The 6,876-nt window shown below is 58.2% G+C and overlaps 1 protein-coding gene across 8 annotated transcripts in view; it reads right to left on the bottom strand.

Annotated features, from left to right (window-relative positions):
• PLXNB2 (plexin B2) overlaps nucleotides 1-6,876 on the bottom strand; it is a 31,638-nt gene that overhangs the window by 21,430 nt on the left and 3,332 nt on the right. For 2 of the 8 annotated variants that reach the window (XM_053585450.1, XM_053585454.1), the window contains exon 1: nucleotides 2,317-2,632. The exons of the other annotated variants lie outside the window; for them this stretch is intronic. The gene's annotated coding sequence lies outside the window, so the exon portion shown is untranslated. Of the gene's footprint in view, nucleotides 1-2,316; nucleotides 2,633-6,876 lie in introns of those variants that run through there. 8 annotated transcript variants of the gene reach the window in all.

The raw sequence follows: 6,876 nt of genomic DNA, 5'->3' as shown, positions 1-6,876 counted from the left end.
CTGGGTGGTGTGGGCTATTTTATTTACAAAGCAGCTCTGAGCTTTGGTTTCCCCATGTGTAGACCAGGGGTAATGACAGTAACCTACCTCAGAGGGCTGCCTTGAGCTTTGTGTGAGTGGGTGTGTGTGGAAACCATAGGGCTGAGCCTGGTCCGAGAAGGAACTCTGGACCATGCTACCATGTCTGTTTTACTATTCCTTGGAGGGAAAACTGCTACCTACTCTTCAGAGCCCTGAAGCATCACCCAGGCTCCACATAAGAGGGACTGTCATTCATGCTCTAAGTCCTATGGTCCTCATTGGCACCAGTGGATCACAGCCTAGAGAACCAGGAAGGGAGATGCACTGGGCAGGGGGCCTGAAAGCACATGTGGCCCTCATGGCCAGTCCCCAAGTTCCCAACACAGTAGAAGTCCTCCTCCCCCAGCCAGAACTCAGAGAGAACAGAGGCCAGGCCAGGAGTATGAGCCTTTTTCCACTCCACTGGTTACCCTGTGATTTCCCTCCTCAGATTCCTTTTTTTTTTTTTTTGAGACAGAGTTTCACTGTCGCCTTCAGAAGAGTGCTGTGCTGTCACAGCTCACAGTAAGCTCAAACTCTTGGGCTTAAGGAATTCTCTTGCCTCAGCCTCCCAAGTAGCTGGGACTACAGGCGCCCACCACAACGCCTGGATATTTTTTGGTCGTAGTTGTCATTGTTGTTTGGCAGACCCGGGCTGGGTTCAAACTGGCCAGCTACGGTATATGTGACTGGCACCCTAGCCACTGAGCCACAGGTTCTGCCCAGCAGTTGTCATTGTTGTTTAGCTGGCCTGGGCCAGTTTCGAACCCGCCACCCTCGGTGTATGAGGTGGGCACTGAGCCCACTCCCAGTCTTTTGATCCCTAGATGGGGTATGCACAGTGCTAGGACCCTCCCCACAATAAGGCAGGGATGGAGGACTACTACTGTATCCCCACTGGCCCTGGCCTGGGATTAAGTTGTCCCTTTTTCTCCGTGTCTGCCAGTGCCTGAATGGCCTTCTTAGTCTCTGACCCTGCCTGGGTGCCTCTGTTCCCCTGGTTCTAACCTTGCCTGGTCCCCCTCCCTGAGCCCACAGCCTGTGGCCTGTCCAAGAGCAGCCCCTAAACTGAGACTTTCCTTCCACTGGGCCCAAATGCTTTGTACTGATTGATTTTTTTTTTTCCCAGTTTCTGGCTGGGGCTGGATTTGAACCCGCCACCTCTGGCATATGGGGCTGGCTCCCTACTCCTTTGAGCCACAGGCGCCGCCCTGTACTGATTGATTTTAGCATTAAGTTGCTCAATCTGTGTTTGCTTGAAAATACTGAAAAGGACAGAACCTTCAACTGTGCCTCACACCCCAGAAACCTCCCACCCCCCACCCCACTCCCGCCATGGGGCAGGGACCCTAGAGAGATGAGGATGCTCCTCTGACCCAGGGCTGCCCACAGGCTAGCTTCTTCTGGAGTGAGGACTCTGCTGTTCCCCTCCCAATACCCTTTGTTCACCTTTTTCTGGCGGGGTGGACAGAACCAGCCTGTGTGAGGGGCTTGGCAGTTGCTGGTTAGAAAATGAAACCTGAGGCTCGGCGCTCATAACTCAGTGCATAGGGCACTAGCCACATATACCAGGGCTGGTGGATTCAAACTTGGCCCAGGCCTGCCAAACAGTGACAACAGTAACAAAAAAAATCCAGGCAAGAGAATTCCTTAAGCCCAAGAGTTGTGCTGTGACGCCACTGCACTCTACCGAGGGCGACATAGTGAGACTGTCTCAAAAAAACAAACAAACTGGGAGGGACATAGAATCCCCAACGCGGGGGGAACCTCTGACAAAGTGGGGTTCGCGCCACCCCCACTTTGGAGAGTGGCAGGCAGACGACAGAGAAGCTAGAGAGGCCCCCAGCCTGGCAGCAGGCAGCGGGACCTCGGCTCTGGCGACCAGTATGCAAATCTGCAATCAGAGGAAACAAAATAGACAGCGGCGCCCGCAAATCAAACGAGCTCCGCTGTTTTCAAAACAAGCGGAGAGAGGGGTGAGGCGCGGCCTCTAGCCTGCCCAAAGCTTCCCCAGCCCCCGGGCGCGCCCCTCGGAGGGCTACAGCACCGCGCCCCACCCACCTGAGGGGCTTGGGTCAGAGTACAGCCCGGGAGGTGGGGGCGGTCCCCTTGAGCGTGCGGATCTCCGAGCCAGTGACCCGACTAGAGTCAAGGGCGGGCACCCCCAGGCTTCCCTCCTCCCAGACGACCCAGGCGGCACAGCCCCTCCCTCGGCGGCGCCGCCACCAGACTCCCCGGAGAGCGCGGGACGGTTACCTGGGAACCGATGCAAGGACGGCAGCGGGGCTAGGGGAAGGGGGACACGCGGCGACGGCTCCTTCGGGAAGCACCGAAGCTGGGCCAGGGACTTCACAGCCCCGCTGCCCTTCAAGTGCTTGAGCTCAGCGGTCACCTGTCCGCTCCCTCCCGGAGACTCGCACCCCACCTCTCGGCCCCCGCCGCCGGTGCATACTTGACGGGGAGCACATGGGCCCCGGCTGTCAGGACAAGCTTCGCCGGGCACTAGGCCCTAGAACCCCAGGACGCGCCAGACGGGTGGTGCCTGACTCGGAGTAACAATGTCGGCAGTGGCGACGGTCACGTGGGCACAGGGAGGCGTCCCCTGGAAGCGCTCACCTGGCTTCAGGCACCTAAATCCTCCCAGCCAAGTAGAAGGCGTGGTGAACGCCTAGGCCCCTGCCCTAGTGAGTCCCAGGGGTCCTCCAGAACTACCTTCCAATCATGCATGACCTCGACCCAGTATGGGGGGCCGGACTCATGCCCCCAAAGCCCTGAGCTCTTCTTGCACAACTGACCTAACAGTAGAGGCAGGGCAGGGCTCTAGGGACACACTGATGGCGTTGTCTGAGCTGAGCCTTGCCTCAGCGCCAGAAAAGCTCCCCCAGGACAGGGGCCAAGGACCCTCCAGGTAGAGGCTGTCACCACAGCCTTTCACTGATCCCTGGCTCCTGAGGCTGGGTCCTTCCTGTGGGTCTACCTGCCTTCAGTCTGCACTCTATCCCAGCATGAAAAGTCACCTGGCCGTTGTAAGAGATGAGGTCACCAACCAAGGATACTGTGTGTACCCCAAGAAACCCCTGGGGCTTTTCTGCCACATGCCTTAGAGTGCTCCCTGACATCCTGGAATTAGGATGGGATCAGCCACAGTTCCCACTTGTCTCCCTGTGATGACCTTTTCCCCAGGTACCACACGCCACCTCTCAGCCCCTGTGTCTGAGGACTGGGGTCACCTGGCACCCAAGTCCTCTGTGTCTAGCCCTGGTCCTCAGGCAGCCATGAGCTTACCTGGCAAAGCCTCAGGGTAGCTGCCCCAGCCCCTCCCTCCTTCTGTGCCAACTATACAGCTTCTGTACATGACTGGTGCCCTAAGACTGGAGCCCCCACAATGCCAGCAATCAAGTTGCCCTCCCATGACTGTGTCTCCCGAACAATTTCTCTGTCCTCCTCAGCCTTCCCTGGGGCCACAGCTCACCTGGCACATCCAGAGCTTAAATCCTCCCAGGCCCTCAGACAGAGAGTGGGGTCCAGTTGGCCTGAAGCACCCTCCCCACATACACCAAGCCTGAAGCACTACCTTTCTCCTCCCAGTGGCCACTTTCTGGCCACCCTGTCCTGCCAGGACATGCCTGGAGTCCCCTCAATGACCCCCACACTCCAGCCTTGCCCCCACCCCTCCCTACACTCAGTCCCTCAGACCAGCAGCTTAGCACTCCCCGGGAGGAGTGGGCACTGCCAGGCTTCAGAGCCTGTCGCCACTGTCAGGGGGAGGGGGCCATCAGCTCATCAGAATGAGAGCACTCAGACCTCCGTTCGGCAACAGAGGGGCCCAGGGGAATTTGGGGGCTTAGAATCTAAGTATTCCCAGCAACAAGCCTGGTGTTGGTGTCTACTTTCCTGCCTACCAGTACCCTTGCTTGCAGCCCCACCCCTGAGCTGCCCACACACATCTTCCCCCTTTTCCAGGCTCCCCCACTACAGCTGGCAGGTCAGGGGACCAGGTCCTAATGGCTGCTGGCCAGGGCAGCTGGAGGACTATGGTGGTTGCAGCTGGCCGAGGACCAACTCCCACCCACAGCCCCTTTTCCATCCCCAGAGGTGGGTGTGGGGGCGGACGGGTAAGAGCCCAAGCCAAGTGAGGAGTGAACAAGGCCTGTAATCTCGCCATCAGCCTGTCAGTGCCTCGGCGGTCACCCCAGCTCCACCTCCCCCATCACATCTGAACCCCACAATTAGCTTGGGGCATTGTGCCAAGCTTATGTGCCAGACACCACTCACACACACGCCAACAGGGGTCTCACCCCAGCACCCAGAGTCTAGGGTGAAACAAAGAGCTCAAGGGAAAGACCCCAGACTTGGGGACTGTGTGGGTGAAGGTGGGGCAAATGTACTATGAGGGGCCTGCAGCCAGGCTGAGGGTAGGCAGTGGGCAGAGGAATCTGGATTTCTCAATGAGGAAATGCTCAGTGCTGGGCAAGATGGAGAGTAAGAGGTGATGCCTGCATGGTGGAGTTGCGCGGGGGCTGCCTGGCCTCCCAGCCACTCACACAACTTCCTCCTCCAGGTCCACCCAGTTGCTGGCTCGGTCCATGGGGGAGCTGTCGGCAAGGACACACAGAGTCTGGCAAGGGACCAGTGGAGCCTCCAGGTCTAGATGCGAACTGGGAGAACCTCCACGAAGCATGGCTGGGCCTACGGGAGCAGGTCTGCCTGGGTCCCCCTGTCTTCCCACCTTCTATTCCAAAATCCTTTTCTGGCTCCTGAGGTTCTCTCAGGGCAGTCCCCAAATCAGGCCTGATGCCAAGAGTGGGTGGAGAGGCCAACCCCCTTAACTTCTCTGTCCTGGGGGAGCAGTTGAGGCTGAGGAGGAGGGGGCCCCTGCTGGAGAACCTCCCTCCCACCACCTGCCGCTCTCTCATGTCAGTTTACCCAGCTCATCTTAAAATAGCTTCTCCCACTCACTGGGAAGGAGAGGGGTGGCTCTGGGGCCAAGTGGGTGAGGCTGGGCAGGAGCTTAGCTGAGCTCCCTCCTCCCCCTGCCCCAGAGGCAACCACCATCTTCCCCAGAGAGCACTGGGTCTTGGCTCCAGAACGCCACCTCTTATTTATCCACAAGGCCTCTCTTGTAGATAGGAGAGCCCCTGCAAGGCTTAGACTACACTAATCCCCTCACCATCCTTGCCAAGCTATGGCCACCAGGCCACCTCAAGTCCTCTGAATCATGTGGCTCAGGCCCCATTCACCCCAAGATGGACCAAGCTACTGTGTCTGGGCTATCCTCAGACCTGTAGCACTCGCCTAGTTTCTTTCTTTCTTTTTTTTTTGAGACAGAGTCTCACTTTGTCACCCTCAGTAGAGTGCTATGCCATCACAGCTCACAGCAAACTCAAACTCTTGGGCTTAAGCGATTCTCTTGCCTCAGCCTCCCAAGTAGCTGGGACTACAGGTGCCTGCCACAACACCCGGCTATTTTTTTGTTGTAGTTGCCACTGTTGTTTGGCAGGCCGTGTTGGAACCTGCCAGCCCTGGTGTATGTGGCTGGCGCCCTAGCAGCTAAGCTATAGGTGCTGAGCCAACACTCGCCTGGTTTCAAAGTGAGGACCCAGGTAAGGACCGAGCTCAGGTCCCAGGCAAGCACTGTGCCAGTCACAGAATGCCTTCTCACCAAGGCCACCCATGCTACCTGAGGTAAAGCCCCCTGGGAACTGCCTCAGCCCTCTGCACCCAGCTTAGAGCCAAGCAAGGCATGGGAGCCTCCTCTGAGTTCTCACAGCCACCTTGCAGAGGAGGCACCACAGGCTCCAGCTCCACCTCCCCCTTGGCGTTCTGGAGCCAAGACCCAGCATCTGGGGGGCCACCTAGGAAGAGCTCAGCCCTGCATAGGGCCCCAGACCAGAACATCCCAGCCACAGGGGCAGACACCCTGCCTGGACCCTGGGGGCTGTGCTGACTCAGGTTGCTCTCCAAGGGCTGACATCAAGCCTTGCTTTTGCTCAGGAAGGGGCCCAGCAGGACAGCACTGAGCACAGAGATCTGAGCAGAAGTCCATATGGGAACTGTGGCAGCTGTGCCCGAGGGGCCTGGTTCCTGCACCCTTATGTGACCTGATATGCCCTGGGACAGGCTGCTGGACTGATGGCAGACCTGGGGTTAGAATCCAGGTTGTAGGGCGGCGCCTGTAGCTCAGTGAGTATGGCGCCGGCCCCATATGCCGAGGGTGGCAGGTTCGAACCCAGCCCCGGCCAAACTGCAACAACAACAACAACAACAACAACAACAAAAATAGCCGGGCGTTGTGGCGGGCACCTGTAGTCCCAGCTGCTCGGGAGGCTGAGGCAAGGGAATCGCATAAGCCCAAGAGTTAGAGGTTGCTGTGAGCTGTGTGACACCACGGCACTCTACCTGAGGGCGGTACAGTGAGACTCTGTCTCTACAAAAAAAAAAAAAAAAGAATCCAGGTTGTACTCACAGAGCTTTCCTCTACCACTCCAAGACCCTGTGCCTGGACTCGTTTGGCACCAGAATGGGGAACTACTGGGTTTCAGAAGCCATGAGGGGGGGGCTGAGGAAGAGAGGGTGCGGGGACTGAGCCTTGCCCTGTCCCCAGAAACTCATGCTCCTGACTCAGGTTGAGCACTGCCCCTTGCCTGATGAACCAGGACAACAAACAGCTCAGGTGTGAAATTGGCCAATCCAGGGGGCAGCGAGGGGGGTGCCTGAGCCACAGACATGTGGCCAGAGAGAGGGAAACAGAACCCCAGCTCCAGGCCCCAGCCTGGGCTCCTCCGCGTGACACAAGACATGGTTATGGGGTGGGGC

Source organism: Nycticebus coucang, chromosome 3 (assembly GCF_027406575.1).
Source record: "Nycticebus coucang isolate mNycCou1 chromosome 3, mNycCou1.pri, whole genome shotgun sequence".
In the NCBI taxonomy this organism is placed as follows: Eukaryota; Metazoa; Chordata; class Mammalia; order Primates; family Lorisidae; genus Nycticebus; species Nycticebus coucang.
Note: the sequence above shows the minus strand (reverse complement) of the source record. Positions and strands in the feature narration are given on the sequence as shown.